The following is an 18086-nucleotide window of genomic DNA, read 5'->3' on the forward strand; positions in this document are numbered from 1 at the left end:
GAGAGAGAGAGAGGTAGATAGATAATTATTTATTTCAAAGCATTTTTCGCTTCTATTTTCATTTATGAGAACAAACAATTACAGCAGATTTTTTTGTTTTCTCATAATATTTTGCTAGATATCATCCAAATGCATTACTTTTCACTGCTCTCTCTCTCTCTCTCTCTAGATATATATATATATATATATATATATATATATATATATATATATATATATATATATATATATATATATATATATATATTTATACAGAAGTATGTTGTTACTTCTATTTTCATCTATGAGAACAGCCAGAACTATAGCATGTTTTTTTCTCATGTTGTGTTGTTAGATATCATCAATATGCAGTACTTATCATTTCTGATCACCAGCCGTATCTTCAGTAATGTTATGCTGATGAAAATACATCAAATTTCTCTCTTCCCTTAAGCAATTGACATGAGGCCTCCCACTTTAGACATCAGATTTCCCACCAGTTTTAAGTGTGCTTATTTAAAGCCAGTGTCAAAGAAAAAAAAAAGGATGAAGCTCTGCCTGACGAGAATCAGTGGCTGCAAAGGTTAATTAAATGCACTAAAGGGTTAATCACTCATAATACAGTATGATTAAAATCACTGTAATTAGGTTTGGAATGAGGCAGAAAAGCGAGAGGAAAAAAGGCAGCCGTCCTTTAAGATTATCAGGGATGCCATGTACTATTCCTGGGTGAGTCATATTCTCAGGATCCGAAGTGATGTGATAACAGATGACCAGAAGGGCTGTTTGAGGCTGTATTATAATTTTATCTGCATTTTAATCTGAGCACATTTAAAAGTCTGCTTTCAACATGAGAAAAAAAAAAGAAGCCACGAACAACTCGCACTCCTTCAGCAATGCCTCATCATTCCTTTCATCTGTCGAGGTGAAAAGAGAATATCTGAGCGCTCTAGGATTTTGAGTGATCACTTGAAGTGAGGCTGTTAAAACAAAAGCTGAGTTTGTTTTGTCAGTACACGCTCCCTCGCCTCTCTTGAGCCCAAACTTTTAAAAAACTGGGTTCCCAAAATACCTAAGAAGATCATAAATGGGTTTGTCGTGTTTTCCTGTTTTTGTTCATCAAAGTGACAGACGACACCACGATGTGTGTGGACGGTCCGTCTTACCTCGCCCCGCTCTCTCCTGCACACCTAAAGAAAGAAACAAACCCAAAAAATACAGACATAGAGGAGAAGAGTGGGGGTGTGCAGGAAGAGCTGCTTATGGTCAAAGGTCACCAGAATGTTTGCAGCAACCTTACAGTTGTTGCTGGTTAAGATGAAAGCTTGTAAAAATACTTCAGAGACTACAGATTTGTGCCACCATATGGCTTCATTATACAGTGCAAGCTGCACTTGTTATTACGGCCCCCATCCCACCCTCCCCTTCATTTTCTTCTAATTTTTTATGCATCTCATCTTCTCTTAACCCCCTCCCATCCCGTGATGTTGGAGGTCAACGTGCCTCCAGTGATGACGAGCTCTTGTGGGGATATGCTTTAGCGCGTGGAGATCAAATGAGCACCACCCTGCCTGAGTGATCTGAGACATCATCATGACTATGCAAAAGGCAAATACGTTCTTTTGTGTGGCCTGTAATTCTGGAGTCACAGTGTACGCAGGGTTGCTGCTTAACAACAATGACCTCTTATTACTCACTGAGAGACAGTTGTTAATGTGCTTGTAGTATATCTCATGCACATTTTCTTACAAGTTGACATGCAATAAAACACTCATGTTGCTCATATTGCACACTATATTAATATTGTTGCATTGCTGCAAATTTATATATATCGATATGATAGTAGCCAAGTGGCCTCCGTGTGCATCTGCATGTATGTTTTTGATCACAGAGAAACTGGGGAGAGCTGACAATTGCCGCTTGGTATGCTTATGTATTTCAGGTCAAGGATGAACACTGTGAAAACAGAAAGTTGATAGTGCAGACATTTTTTTGAGAAATTAGCAAGTTTAGCTAACCAGTAATCAATGGGCGTTGTGCTGCAGTGCACCATGGGTGTTCAGGGTTTTGAGGTTTAAAATGTTGTTATTGTGGTTCATGTTAGTTTAACAGTGTTGTTAGTGTTGTTGATATATTGTGCTTTTGAAGTTAATTGTTTTAGTCAGTTTAGTTAAGTATTATGTTGCTGTTACCATGAGTGACTTAAGTGTCATGTTGGTACCATGAGTGAAATGTGTATTGCTTTTAATGTCTTCCACCACAATCTCCGTTTCTCAAATTAATAGCACTTGCTTACAGCATACTGCAGAAAAGACAAAAAGCTGTGCTTGGATACACCTGTACAATTTTTCACCATGCACAAACTAGGGAGAGCTGAGAGTTGGCGTTTGGTATGTTTATGTACTTCGGCAGAGGGCAATAAATCATCTATATATTAAAAGTGTGAGTGCATGTCTGCGTGGTTTTTATTTAGTAAGTTCAATGTAAGAACATTTGCAGGGGTGGTGGCCAAGTGGTTAATACGCTTGGTTTCAGTTCAGAAGGTTCTGGGTTCAAATCCCACCCCTGCCACATTTCTCCATGTAATGTGGAGTTGCGTCAGGAAGGGCATCCGGCGTAAAACTTGTGCCAATTCAACATGCAGATCCACCTTGGATTTGCTGTGGCGACCCCAAGTGCAAACAAGGGAGCAGCCGAAGGGACTTACAATGTAAGTACATAATATACTTATGATACTTATAATATACTTATACTTATGTACAAATGTAAATATGTCAAAAATCAAAGGACAAAATAGAAGTAAAAATAAAATAATAATAATACTGATAATAATAATAACAACAACAATAATAATAACTGTGTGCATATAATAAGAACCTAAACAATTTATAAATACATTAAGATAGTAAATTAACATTTAGAAAATTATGAAATTAACATGAAATAAAAGGGTTGAGTTCTTCTTCAAAACACTGTTGAGATCTGAGGTCTAGGGTTCTAAAAACAATTTGGACACGCCATTCCAGCTCATTGCAGAAACTTTGTACAACATATTACCACCCTTGAAAATATCAGCTACCTATTTTATAAACACTACCCAATCTACTGCATATATATATATATATATATATATATATATATATATATATATATATATATATATATATATATATATATATATATATATATATATAAAGTGATCCATATAACGGACCTGTAAACTGTAAATTCAATATTCACAGGTCACCAATGATTTCTGAGGGTATTTTTGTCAGTAGGATTTGACAAATTTTCTTGTTTTTCTGTGTGATGTAGTACAACCCCTGGCAAAAATTATGGAATCACCGGCCTCGGAGGATGTTCAATCAGTTGTTTAATTTTGTAGAAAAAAGCAGATCACAGACATGACACAAAACTAAAGTCATTTCAAATGACAACTTTCTGGCTTTAAGAAACACTATAAGAAATCAAGAAAAAAAAGATTGTGGCAGTCAGTAACGGTTACTTTTTTAGACCAAGCAGAGGAAAAAAATATGGAATCACTCAATTCTGAGGAAAAAATTATGGAATCACTCTGTAAATTTTCATCCCCCAAACTAACACCTGCATCAAATCAGATCTGCTCGTTGACACTGACCCTATGCCATGACATTGACCCTATGTGTCTTTTTACAAGGAATGTTTTCGCAGTTTTTCTCTATGGCAAGATGCATTATCATCTTGAAACATCCCCAAACATCCTTTCAATTGTCCAAAATATCAACGTAAACTTGTGCATTTATTGATGATGTAATGACAGCCATCTCCCCAGTGCCTTTACCTTACATGCAGCCCCATATCATCAATGACTGTGGAAATTTACATGTTCTCTTCAGGCAGTCATCATTATAAATCTCATTGGAAAGGCACCAAACAAAAGTTCCAGCATCATCACCTTGCCCAATGCAGATTCGAGATTCATCACTGAATATGACTTTCATCCAGTCATCCACAGTCCACGAATGCTTTTCCTTAGCCCATTGTAACCTTGTTTTTTTTTTCTGTTTAGGTGTTAATGATGGCTTTCGTTTAGCTTTTCTGTATGTAAATCCCATTTCCTTTAGGCGATTTCTTACAGTTCGGTCACAGACGTTGACTCCAGTTTCCTCTCATTCGTTCCTCATTTGTTTTGTTGTGCATTTTTCGATTTTTGAGACATATTGTTTTAAGTTTTCTGTCTTGACGCTTTGATGTCTTCCTTGGTCTACTAGTATGTTTGCCTTTAACAACCTTCCCATGTTGTTTGTATTTGGTCCAGAGTTTAGACACAGCTGACTGTGAATAACCAACATCTTTTGCAACATTGCATGATGATTTACCCTCTTTTAAGAGTTTGATAATCCTCTCCTTTGTTTCAATTGACATCTCTCATGTTGGAGCCATGATTCATGTCTGTCCACTTGGTGCAACAGCTCTCCAAGGTGTGTTCACTCCTTTTTAGATGCAGACTAACGAGCAGATCTGATATGATGCAGGTGTTAGTTTTGGGGATGAAAATTTACAGGGTGATTCCATATTTTTTTCCTCTGCTTGGTCTAAAAAAGTAACTGTTACTGACTGCCACACTCTTTTTTTCTTGATTTCTTATAGTGTTTCTTAAAGCCAGAAAGTTGTCATTTGAAATGACTTTAGTTTTGTGTCATGTCTGTGATCTGCTTTTTTTCTACAAAATTAAACAACTGAATGAACATCCTCCGAGGCTGGTGATTCCATAATTTTTGCCAGGGGTTGTAGTATTGCCATATCTTTTTACTTTTTGACATACTGAATATTTGTAGGACCCCTCTTAGTTTAACTGAGGGTCAGCCAAGGCCAAAGTTATTTTATTTTCAGAAAAATCTGATTAAAGTCAAGTTCACAGGACAAGGTCTACATTTTTTATCCAATGCTGATAATAGGGATATATTTAGAATGGCTCATTTGAAGAATTGCAAAAGTGCAAACAAGAGAGCAGCCGAAGGGACTTACTATGACGCGATATCTCACTGTTGTTTTGGTCACATAATCTTTGACCTTGCCTGATCGTGAAACTTCCAACTCATTTAGAATGCATATTCCATGGAACTGGTTTTGCAATATTGGTTACTATGACACTATGAAGTAGACGAAGTAGAAGTAATAAATCTATGATGTTATCTAGCATCTGAGGCCCATTGAGCCCGTGCTTATCACTAGATATCATAGCATGAACTCGATGAGCATCTATGACTCCTCCTGGATGGGACATCAGTTATACAAAGTGAATGCAGTTATACTGTACAATCTTTTGGGCTAACTGACCTTAAACTTAGCTGAGCATAATTGCCAACACAAGACTAAAAACATGACAATATATTTGGCGAGGCACATGATTTATTGGTTTTGGATAGTGATTCTTTCAACATATGAAGAGTTCAGGCCCAAAACCCTGTAAACACCACGCCCATGGAAAATGAGAAAACCATTGCAAGTGAAAGCTTAGCGAGGCTCGTATCCAATAACAAAATCAATTCTGCTGCAATACCCCATAAATCCTATGGTAAATGCAAGTCAAGATGCGGTTTGTATGCAGAACCTCGCAAGCACCATCCCAGTTTGTGTGTAAAACCACACAGTGAACCTCGCACCACTCACTGGCATGTATCTCGGTCACGTGATGCGAAGATTGTGGCGCCCACAAGAGCTTCTCTAATGCTGCGTTTGCACATAATGACGGGATGTCACAAATGCTACTAAGTATACATTCTTGGCTGCTGATCACGAATGTGATGATTTGAGGCAGACGCGTCAGGTGTCCTCAGGAACTGCTGCAACCTGTTACCATGCGTTATGATTAATGTAACGTGTTGGTGGAGCATTATCAGGAACCATTACGCACGGTCAAGAATAATGTTCCGCGCTGTTGCGCGCTATTGTGCATAATCGGATCAACACGCTCAGTTGCGACCTCCACAAAATTAGGCGAAATGACAGTGGTGCGTGACATTCGTGGAAGATTTTTTGATAGCCAAAAACATGCTCCACGAAAATCACGAATATCACACACCAAGCTGCAATATTAAGAAACTTATTCAGATGCGTTAAGTCACATTAAGAATGTCAGGAATGTGCCAAGAATGACAGCAGATATGACATTCATAACGTGTACTGCCTATGTGTAAACTCATCATTAGCGTACATTAAAGTGATGGACTTACTGAGTTTTGCAAACAAACTCACGGTGGAGATAACAGGTTTTGCAGCCAAATCTATTAAAGGTTGCTAATTAAGTCAAGATGTAAATATGTTAAACAAGAGTGGTCTGGTGAAGATACAGGGTTTTGCGCCTGAACTCTTCATATATTGATAACAGTGATGACAATAACAGAAAATCAGTTTTGCCACAAGTTATATTGATGGTGGATTTAAATCTAACTGACACAGAAAGGGCAGGTCTGTTGGTATTGGTCGACTGTTACAGTGACACAGGCCACAAGGATTCCATGTCATTCTGTCGATGTTGCATTTTGAGGTTGTGGAGTCAATGCAATGACAGAGGCAGCACGAATGACTGACCATGTGCAAAGGCCAACTTTTATTATCATGTTGCTGCATATCGGCGACACTTGTGGCTGATGCAAATAAAAGAAACATGGATAATGAAACCACACAGAGGTTTTTTGAAATTGTAATGACTTGGTGGTGATGCACATCCTTGTGTCATCTCTGTTGTAAACCAGGCTCGAACTGCAATAAATAAATAAATAAATACAAATAAATAAATAAATACAAAAAAAAGAAATGATGTTTACATCAAACATCAAGGAATGTAGATGAATCCCTTTACTTGGAAATAAGATGCCATACTAACAGGTTGAAAATTCTTGGCTGCTTCTTCTGGGCTTCTGTGTTATGCTTTCTGGTGCTGTATTTGGCAGTGCCCCCTGTGGTGAATAATGAGAACAGTCATGCAACACTGCTGCATAGAGGTTGGCGATACCGGGAATTTTGGTATTGATCCGATACCAAATAAATACAGGCCCAGTTTCCCTGATACCGATACTTTTTCATATTTAAGCTTCCTAGATCCAAAGGATCCAAAAGACCTCGGATAGAATTTTGCCAACCATTGTACGTGACAACAAAAACCAAAAAAATATCACTCAACACAACTTAAAACAAAATCTCCTGAGGTAGAGGGCTGACAAACCACAATACAAGGGTGCGCTGCTCCGTGTTGTGTGACACAGCGCAGTGCTGCTCTTACAGACAGCGAGGAGACTTTGATGAATCTGCGTGCGCAGCACTCGGTGCGTGCGGGAGAGAAAAAAAGCTTGAGTATCGAACTTTTTACATGAGGATCGTTCAATATCAATACCAGCGTTGGTATCGATATTATCTATAAAAAGGATGATCCGCCCACCTCTACTGCTGCATCTGTAGTAGTGCAATTGTAATAACTGCTGATGTGCCAAACAGACTGAATGTGATCAAAACCGGACCGATCAAGGCATTTTATTGATTAACAGCTAAATTAAACCAAATTAAACCCATCACCACATGAATGCACATTGTCTCTGCTTCACTTTAGAAGCACAGTGCCAGCTGAATAACCACAGAGTCACGGCTGCTGCTCTTTCACGACAGAACAGTGAGAGCGACGTTGTATGTTTTAAAAAGAATTTTGAACTCTCTTTAACCCTCTGGGGTCTGAGGGCATTTTTTGGACAGTTCACTCGCCTGTCATAAATGTTTTATTATTGCTGTTAACAGCTCTCATTGCATCCCACAATCAAGTTTTATGTCTTTTTTTCAGGATAACCTGTGCTTTCAGAATATATATGTTTTTGTTGTGTTTTATAAGTGTAATAAAGGTTTACAATCAAAAATAGGGAAGGAAAAAATAAAGCGAAAAATAATTTTCCACACACATTTATTCAAAACACACAGCAAATTATAATAAACAACTGTTTTGACACTTTATAAAGGTAATTTGAGGTCTTGTGTGAAAGTCTGTACAACAAAAAGGTTCAAACAATAAACACAAAAACACATTTTTGAACAATATATATTCAAAATGGTCTATGCGTTTTGTTGTCTATTGATATGGTAAACAGTGCTTTACGTAGAGAAAGCAACATAATTATCCAGTAACATTCACATGCAAACTAGTGGAGCAATCCTGGTAGTTACACATTGTGTTTGAGCACTTGAGATTGTCATCAGAGGCTCTCTGTGTGCTCCTGCTTTCACTGATCGCTGTGCATAATGGTGCAGGGCACACTGAGTATGTACTAATAGTATGTACTCATTGGAGCACCCAGGGGGCTATTCAAACGGGCCAACTAGTAACACATCACTCCTGAAAACAATCTTTGGCTTTTCACGTGAGGTAAATCTGCCCTACGATTGGATTTTGGAAAACCATGTGATGGTGAACCAATTCCGATTGGACACTCACATTGCACACGTCATCACACAGCTTCTATGAGAAGTACAAAGATGGACGACGGTTGGCTCGAAAGTCCGCGGAGTTAATTTTCAGAAAAAAAAGTAAGTTTCTATCTCATATCATTCAAAAGTTATTTATAATTTAGTAAAGCTTGGTCTTAGCCATCGTATACAATGGCGTTGGCCCCCAGAGGGTTAAATATGTATCAAGCTGATTTAATTCACAGATTATGCAGATCATGAACAGTGCAGGTCAGTCACACTCTGTATGAGTGGTGCAATGACAAGCAACATTCAGAGCTGCCACAGTGAAACTTAAAAATGTATTTCACATGGCTTCAAATACTGTGCACAAAGTTTGTTTATGATGGACAGCTCATATGATAAAACATTCCTCCGGTCGCTCAGGGAGCAGTTTCTCACCATTTTGTCTCCCTCCTCTCTATGGAGACAGTGCAGGTGCATAGCCAGAGATGCAAGGGGTTGACAGCAAGCCATAAGATGAAGAGTCCTCTATTGAAGACATTTTAAAGATAGTTTGTTCTACACACAACAACAATCATAAAAATAATTAATGTATTTTTAAGGACGAAAATAACTAAAATGTCCTTCAGTCAGTATTATTCTCAGTGTCTTAGTTTTCCTACTAAAATTCTTCTCTGAGTGGAATTGGTGAAGCATACAAAAAATGTGTTTACTTAATTAAAAATAAATAAATACAAACTTTAAGAAGTAGCTTGGATTGAAGGCATTTTTTTTCCTTACTATATGACAAAGCGGTTAAACTGACAAGCATATACAGTGCATCCGGAACATATTCACATCCCTTCACTTTTTCCACATTGTCTTATGTTACAGCCTTATTTCAAAATAAATGTCCTTCAAAATTCTACTCACAACACAACATGAAAAAGTTTGTTTTATTTTTTTTAATTTATTAAAAATAAAATACTAAGAAATCACATGTACATAAGTATTCACACCCTCTGCTCAATAATTGATGCACATTTGGCAGCAATTACAGCTCTAAGTCTTCTTGATTATGATGCCACAAGCTTGGCACACCTATCTTTGGGAAGTTGTGCCCATTCCTTTTTGTAGTACCTCTCAAGCTCCATCAGGTTGGATGGGGAGCGTCAATGTACAGTCATTTTCAGATCTCTCCAGGCATGTTCAGGCGTGTCCACTGAAAAACATCCCCACAGCATGATGGTGCCACCAACATGCTTCATTGTAGGGATGGTGTCTGCAGCCTCGAACCAAGCATCATGCATGGCATTCACGTCAAAGAGTTTAATCTTTGTCTCATCAGACCAGAGAATGGTGTTTCTTATGCTTTGAGAGTCCTTCATATGCATTTTGGCAAACTCCAGGTGGGCCTTTTACACAGGTGTTGCTTCCGTCTGGTCACTCTACCATACAGGCCTGATTGGTGCATTGCCACAATGATGGTTGTCCTTCTGGGAGCTTCTTGTCTCCCACAGAGGAATGCTGGAGCTCTGACAGAGTAACCATCGGGTTCTTGTCACCTTCATGACCAAGGTCCTCCTCCCACTGTCACTCAGTTTAGATGGATGGGCAGCTCTAGGAAGACTCCTGGTTAATCCAAACTTCTTCCATTAACAGATGATGGGGCAAGTGTGGTCATTTGGAACTTCAAAGCAGCAGAAATGTTTCTGTACCCTTCCCCAGATTTGTGCCTCAAGACCATCCTGTCTCAGAGATCAACAGACAATTCATTTGACTTCATACTTGGTTTGCCCTGACATGCACTGCTGACTGTGGGACCTCATATGTAGACAAAAGTGTGCCTTTCCAAATCATCCCCAATCAACTGAATTTATTGCAGGTGGATGTCAGTTAAGCTGTAAAAACATCTCGATGAACAGTGGAAACAGGATGCACCTGAGCTCAATTTTGAGCTTAATGCAAAACAAAGGCTGTGAATACTTACAGTGGCTTGCAAAAGTATTCAGCCCCTTGGTACTTCACACATTTTTAGTTATGCCATTTCAAATGTAAAAAGTAAATCAGGCTTCTCAGTATAAAACTTTTTAAAATTATCTTCCTTAAACTCAAAGTCAAATCACATCTCTACAACTTGATATAAATTAATAAAAAAAATATAAAATCCAAGATGATGGTTGCATAAGTAATGGGCCCCTTTGGTATAATACTTGTAAATAATCTATTTTATAGCCAATTTTCTTCAGACAAGTCAGGGGATGGATACATGAACATTTCCAAGTCACTGAATATGTCTTGAACTTTATTTACACCAATTATGAAAAATACAAACAGTATGGCACTCTATGGTAAATCTGTGTGGAGTAGACAGTTCTCAAAAACCGAGTGAGTCTGCAAGAAGGAGAAGAGTGAGGAAAGCCACCAAGACACCCAGACAATCCAGAACAAGTTACAGGTTTATGTGGCTGTGATTGGAGAAATTGTGCACAGTGCATGTTTTGCTTTTTGTATCACCAGATATACAGCTTTGTGATGAAGTGGTACATAGGAGGGTTTTCTTAAGAAGAGCTGAAAGTTCAGTTACATTTTGTTTTTCATATAGTCATTATTCGATATTGTGTGCAGAAATTTGAGGGCAAAAAATGAATTTCATCCATTTTGGCTTAAGGCTGTAACATAAAAATATATTGAAAAAGTGAAGTGCTGTGCACTGTGGAGTAAACTGACTTTAGTGAGCTGGTTTTCTGCTTTGTGCAGGTGTAATATTGAGGAACATACAATGATCAGATCAGGATTCAGTGTCAGCAAATACACAATATTTAAACAGATTTGGACTTGGGACAAAAAACAAGTGATAGTCATTGGTTGGTGACTTTAACTTAGGGCATATTCACACCTGACAGCCTAGAACAAGGTCTGAACATGGTCCAGTTAACTTGGTTTCACATTGCAATGTTGATTTCACAATGAAGAAATTTTCATGATCAATCAATCAAAAAATCAATTTTATTTATATAGCGCCAAATCACAACAAACAGTTGCCCCAAGGCGCTTTATATTGTAAGGCAAGGCCATACAATAATTACGTAAAAACCCCAACAGTCAAAACGACCCCCTGTGAGCAAGCACTTGGCGACAGTGGGAAGGAAAAACTCCCTTTTAACAGCAAGAAACCTCCAGCAGAACCAGGCTCAGGGAGGGGCAGTCTTCTGCTGGGACTGGTTGGGGCTGAGGGAGAGAACCAGGAAAAAGACATGCTGTGGAGGGGAGCAGAGATCAATCACTAATGATTAAATGCAGAGTGGTGCATAAAGAGCAAAAAGAGAAAGAAACACTCAGTGCATCACGGGAACCCCCCAGCAGTCTACGTCTATAGCAGCATAACTAAGGGATGGTTCAGGGTCACCTGATCCAGCCCTAACTATGAGCTTTAGCAAAAAGGAAAGTTTTAAGCATAATCTTAAAAGTAGAGAGGGTGTCTGTCTCCCTGATCTGAATTGGGAGCTGGTTCCACAGGAGAGGAGCCTGAAAGCTGAAGGCTCTGCCTCCCATTCTACTCTTACAAACCCTAGGAACTACAAGTAAGCCTGCAGTCTGAGAGCGAAGCGCTCTATTGGGGTGATATGGTACTATGAGGTCCCTAAGATAAGATGGGACCTGATTATTCAAAACCTTATAAGTAAGAAGAAGAATTTTAAATTCTATTCTAGAATTAACAGGAAGCCAATGAAGAGAGGCCAATATGGGTGAGATATGCTCTCTCCTTCTAGTCCCCGTTAGTACTCTAGCTGCAGCATTTTGAATTAACTGAAGGCTTTTCAGGGAACTTTTAGGACAACCTGATAATAATGAATTACAATAGTCCAGCCTAGAGGAAATAAATGCATGAATTAGTTTTTCAGCATCACTCTGAGACAAGATCTTTCTAATTTTAGAGATATTGCGTAAATGCAAAAAAGCAGTCCTACATATTTGTTTAATATGCGCTTTGAATGACATATCCTGATCAAAAATGACTCCAAGATTTCTCACAGTATTACTAGAGGTCAGGGTAATGCCATCCAGAGTAAGGATCTGGTTAGACACCATGTTTCTAAGATTTGTGGGGCCAAGTACAATAACTTCAGTTTTATCTGAGTTTAAAAGCAGGAAATTAGAGGTCATCCATGTCTTTATGTCTGTAAGACAATCCTGCAGTTTAGCTAATTGGTGTGTGTCCTCTGGCTTCATGGATAGATAAAGCTGGGTATCATGTCCTTACATAATCATCTAGGTAGACCACATCTCGTCCACTTGTCATTACTTGGTTCATATACCTGTGCATGTGATTCTGTGTTGTCAGTTTGGCAGACAATTCAGTTAAATGGAGAAAAATGCAACATTGTTGTTCCAATCCCAGTTCCAATGAAGTTGGGACATTGTGTGAAATGTAAATAAAACAGAATACAATGATTTGCAAATCCTCTTCAATCTATATTCAATTGAATACACCTCAAAGAGAAGATATTTAATGTTCAAACTGATGAACTTTATTGTTTTTGTGCAAATATTTGCTCTTTTTGAAATGGATGCCTGCAACACGTTTCAAAAAAGCTGGGACAGTGGTATGTTTACCACTGTGTTACATCATTTTTCCTTCTAACAACCCTCAATAAGCATTTGGGAACTGAGGACACTAATTGTGAGTGTCATGATTGGATATAAAAGGAGCATCCCCAAAAAGCTCAGCTGTTCACAAGCAAAGATGGGGCGAGGATCACCACTTTGTGAACAACTGTGTGAAAAAATAGTCCAACAGTTTAAGAACAATATTTCTCAACATTCAATTGCAAGGAATTTAGGGATTCCATAATCTACAGTCCATAATATAATCAGAAGATTCAGAGAATCTGGAGAACTTTCTACATGTAAGCAGCAAGGCCGAAAACCAACATTGAATGCCCGTGACCTTCGAACTCTCAGGTGGCACTGCATTAAAAACCAACATCATTGTGTAAAGGATCTTACCGTGTGGGCTCAGGAACACTTCAGAAAACCATTGTCAGTTAACACAGTTCGTCGCTACATCTACAAGTGCAAGTTAAAACTCTACCATGCAAAGCGAAAGCCATACATCAACAACATCCAGAAACGCCGCCGCCTTCTCTGGGCCTGAGCTCATTTGAAATGGACAGACGCAAAGTGGAAATGTGTGCTGTGGTCTGATGAGTCCACATTTCAAATTGTTTTTGGAAATCATGGATGTCGTGTCCTCCGGACAAAAGAGGAAAACGACCATCCAGATTGTTACCAGCACAAAGTTCAAAGGCCAGCATCTGTGATGGTATGGGGGTGTGTTAGTGCCCATGGCATTGCCCATGTGCACTAACATATCTGTAATGGCACCATCAATGCTGAAAGGTACATCCAGGTTTTGGAGCAACACATGCTGCCATCCAAGCAACGTCTTTTTCACGAACGTCCCTGCTTATTTCAGCAAGACGATGCCAAGCCACATGTTGGACATGTTACAATAGCGTGGCTTCATAGTAAAAGAGTGCGGGTACTAGACTGGCCTGTCTAAAGTCCAGACTTGTCGCCCATTGAAAATGTGTGGCGCATTATGAAGAGCAAAATACAACAACAAAGACTGTTGAACAACTGAAGTTGTACATCAAGCAAGAATAGGAAAGAATTCCACCTACAAACCTTCAATAGTTAGTGTCCTCAGTTCCCAAACGCTTTTTGAGTGTTGTTAGAAGAAAAGGTGATGTAACCTGCATTCAATTGAATATAGGTTAAAGAGGATTTGCAAATCATTGTATTCTATTTTTATTCACATTTTACACAACGTCCCAACTTCATTGGAATTGGGGTTGTATAATTTTTCCAGCAGCATGCAACAGCACTAGCCATCAAAACCTCTTTTTTTTAAGTTTTTTACCACCTGGTGCAACAACAACAACAAAACAGAATTTCTTTTATCTTGAAAGAGGAGAAAAGTTATGTAGTCAGAGATGGACTTTTTAAGTGCAGAGAGTGATCCAGTTTTAATCAGGTAAATGTGAATAATTTGTGTGATATTACAGACAGGATTTAAGAGATGATGTCATAAAAAATGAAACTGGAATTTAAAAAAACACCCCTTGTTGTTTTAATGTGACAATGTACAGAATGCTAAAACTCGCATGTTTGAATACAGTTATTGTGCATTTATTTTATTCTTCTATTTAACGGGTGATAATATCCGGCCTCAGCTTCCTGTAACTGGTCCGAAAGTCCAAACCATCCAAAAAAGTGTTTTCACACTGCAAACAGACTGGATAATGGTTCATTTTGCTCTGGACTGAGATGACCTCTTTTGATCAGACCAAAATTTGGTTCTTTGCTCCAAACTTGGTCCAAGGCTGTTTTTCACATCTGTTATTTTAGTTTGCATGAAATGTTCAGAGTGTCCTGACCAAACAAGGAAAATGTCAAAATTCCATCAGATCTATTTCATTTGCTATTTCTCTTACAATTACAATTAATCTAATGAAGGTAGATGACAGAGATTCCTGTAGCCAAGTCACTTCAGTCAGATAGCTTATGGTGGACAGTATGGAAAATGGTCATTTAAAGAAACTCACAGTGATGTCTACATATTTTTTGACTTCTGTTTCACTGCAGACCATATTAATATGATATAGTTTATGTTTTCTGTGGTTAACTTCATTTCCATCCATCCATTTTCTCAACATATTTTTCCAGTTTAGGGTCATGGGGGGCTGGAGCCTATCCCAGTTGTCATTGGGAAAAAGTCAGGGTACATCCTTGACAGGCTGCCACTCTATTGCCTGACTGATACATATAGACAGACAAACTCATTCACACTCTCACTAACACCTACAGTCAATTTAGAGACAACAATTAACTTAACCTGCATGCATTTGGAAGTGGTGGGAGGCTGAAGCACCTGAAGGTAACCCACACAAACATGGGGAGAACATGGAAATGCCACCAAAAAAAAAAAAGTATTGAACCAAGTTTGGGACCTTCTCAATGGGTGGCAAAAGTATTTACCATGAAGCAATTCGCAATTCTACCTGTCAACTTAATTTCATTTGTTAATATCCATCCATTGCTGCATTTCGGGCTTGCTATGCATTCCAAAAAAAAAGTTGATATGGGGGTACTTTTGGGCTAGAATTGAAGTGAAAGAAAGAAAGAAAGAAAGAAAGAAAGAAAGAAAGAAAGAAAGAAAGAAAGAAAGAAAGAAAGAAAGAAAGAAAGAAAGAAAGAAAGAAAGAAAGTGTATCTATGAAAGGATGTGTCATTGAGGAATGAAGATGGGCAAATTATCTCCAGTTTGTCAACACATGAGAACATTATTAATTTTTTTAAGAACAGTGTTCCTCAAAGAAACATGGGAAGGAATTTGAATATTTATCTACTGTGCAGAAAATCATTAAACAATTGAAGGAATCTGGAATAATTTCAGTGAGTAAAGAGCAAGGGTGCAAGCCTAAACTGAACAGCCATAATCTGTGATCCCTCAAAAGGCACTGTATGAAGAACTGACATATATACACTGAACAAATATATAAATGCAACACAAAATTGTTTTTGCACCCATTTGTCATGAGCTGAACTCAAAGATCTAAAACATTTTCTATACAAGACCAGTTCTCTCAAATTTTGTTCACAAAGCTGTCTAAATCTGTGTTCGTGAGCACTTCTCCTTTGCTGAGATAATCCATCCCATCTCAGAGGCGTGGCATATCAAAATGTTGATTAGACAGCATGATTATTGCACAGTTGTGCCTTAGGCTGGCCACAATAAAAGACCACTTTGAAATGTTGAGTTTTATCACACAGCACAGTGCCACAGATGTTGCAGGTTTTGAGGGAGCTTGTAGTTAACACAGATTTACACAGATTTGTGACCAATATTTGAAAGAAATACATCTAACCCTAACCCTATATATAAAATATTTTAGATCTTTGAGTTCCGCTCATGAAAAATGGGAACAAAAACAAAGGTGTTGCCTTTATATTTTTGTTCAGTGTATAGCCACATGTGTAAGGGATTACTTTGGGAAACCTTTGACAAGAACTACAATATGCCATAACATCCACAAATCACATTTAAAACTTTACTGTAAGAAAAAGAAGCCTTTTATTCTTTATGGGTCAGCCCATCACACAGTGGAAATGTGTATTGTTTTCAGGTGAATCAGTATTCTTTTTGGATGAAATGGACACAGTGTGCTTCATACAAATTATGAAAAGGACCATCCAGGCTGTTATCAGCAACAAGTCCATATGCCAGTGTCTGTCATGGTATTGGGCTGTATCAGTGCCTTTGGCACTTTACAGTCCTGTGATGGCAGGATTAATGCGGAAAAGTACTTTGAGATATTACAGCAGCATATGCTACCTTCAAGAATTGATCTTTTCCATGCTTTTTTTCAAAATTACAATGCAAAACCAGATTCTGCGCACATTACAAAGGCATGGCAGTGGAAGTACAGGATATAAGAATGGACTTGCCTGCCTGCAGTCCCACTCTGTCCACTATTTATTCAACGACATCCCTGTACTGTTGCACACCTTAAGATGTACTTGGAGGAAGAATGGGACAAAACACCACCTAAAACGCTTCACTACTGGCACACTAAGTGGAAAAACACCTTTTAAGTGTTGTGAGAAGGAATGGCACCATTATAAAGGGCTTTATTGCAGGAATGGACATATATTAACAAATGACATGAACTTGACCACACAAAACTTGAAATTCACTGGGTTCATATGGTCTGCAATGAAATAGAAATAAAGTAAAAAGTAATTTTCAAGCAAGGTTTAGACCTCACTCATCCCATCAGCAACCACTTGGTGACAGTGATGGGGAAAAACTCTGTCATGTGTTTGTATGTTTTTTTTTTTCTTTGTTTTTTTGGGGGGGTTTTTTGATTATTGGACAAAACCTCAAGCAGGACCGTCTCTGTGGGGTGAACATCTGCCTAGGCCATTCTGACAAATAAAACATCACAGAATTGTCAGAACATGCAGTTGTAGAAATGTTGCAGATAAGGTATCGTTAGTCTCGTGCTCACAGTGACCGATGGCCTGAAAGGACAACTTGCAGATAAAGACCAGTATCTTGGCTGCACCTGTCAGCATTTGCACCAGTGCCAGATCAGTCATAAAAATTGGGAGATTCCCTTGTTCCAACCGTAGCCCAAATGTTGCTCCAACCCCCACACAAAGTACTCCACATTCCACAAGCAGGTTCTTGCTCAATGAACTGTGGAAAGGTATACTGTATATGTGAGAGTATGATGTCTTTAAAGATCACATCCCACTTTGTGTTGGAGGTTTTGCTCATTGGTCATTTTAATTACCCAATATAGTAACCAAACTGACATTTACTTTCAATACTTCAGAAGTCAGGGATACAACATGGGTAGTGATTGGTTTCGGCATGAATTAATGTATTAACCCGATGTGAAGTACTTATGTGGATTAACTGAGTTGGATCTCCTCAAATTCCATTATAATGGATTGAAATTCAGTCTGAAATCATGCAGCTAAAATGCAAATGTGACTGCAACGGAGGCACGATGACAAAGCGTCAGTGCTGACTCATAGGGAGGGCATAATCAGGGCAAGAAGGAATGTTTTAAAAGGCTGAGCAACTGCAATGGCATTCATTTCTCATTTTATTATCATCC

At 38.4% G+C, this 18086-nt stretch overlaps 1 protein-coding gene across 3 annotated transcripts in view; it reads left to right on the forward strand.

Moving 5' to 3' along the window:
• The window catches only part of pcdh11 (protocadherin 11), a 514163-nt gene that overhangs the window by 47721 nt on the left and 448356 nt on the right, over positions 1–18086 (forward strand). The window lies entirely within an intron of this gene.

The sequence above is a fragment of the Thalassophryne amazonica genome, chromosome 11 (genome assembly GCF_902500255.1).
Source record: "Thalassophryne amazonica chromosome 11, fThaAma1.1, whole genome shotgun sequence".
Lineage (NCBI taxonomy): Eukaryota > Metazoa > Chordata > Actinopteri > Batrachoidiformes > Batrachoididae > Thalassophryne > Thalassophryne amazonica.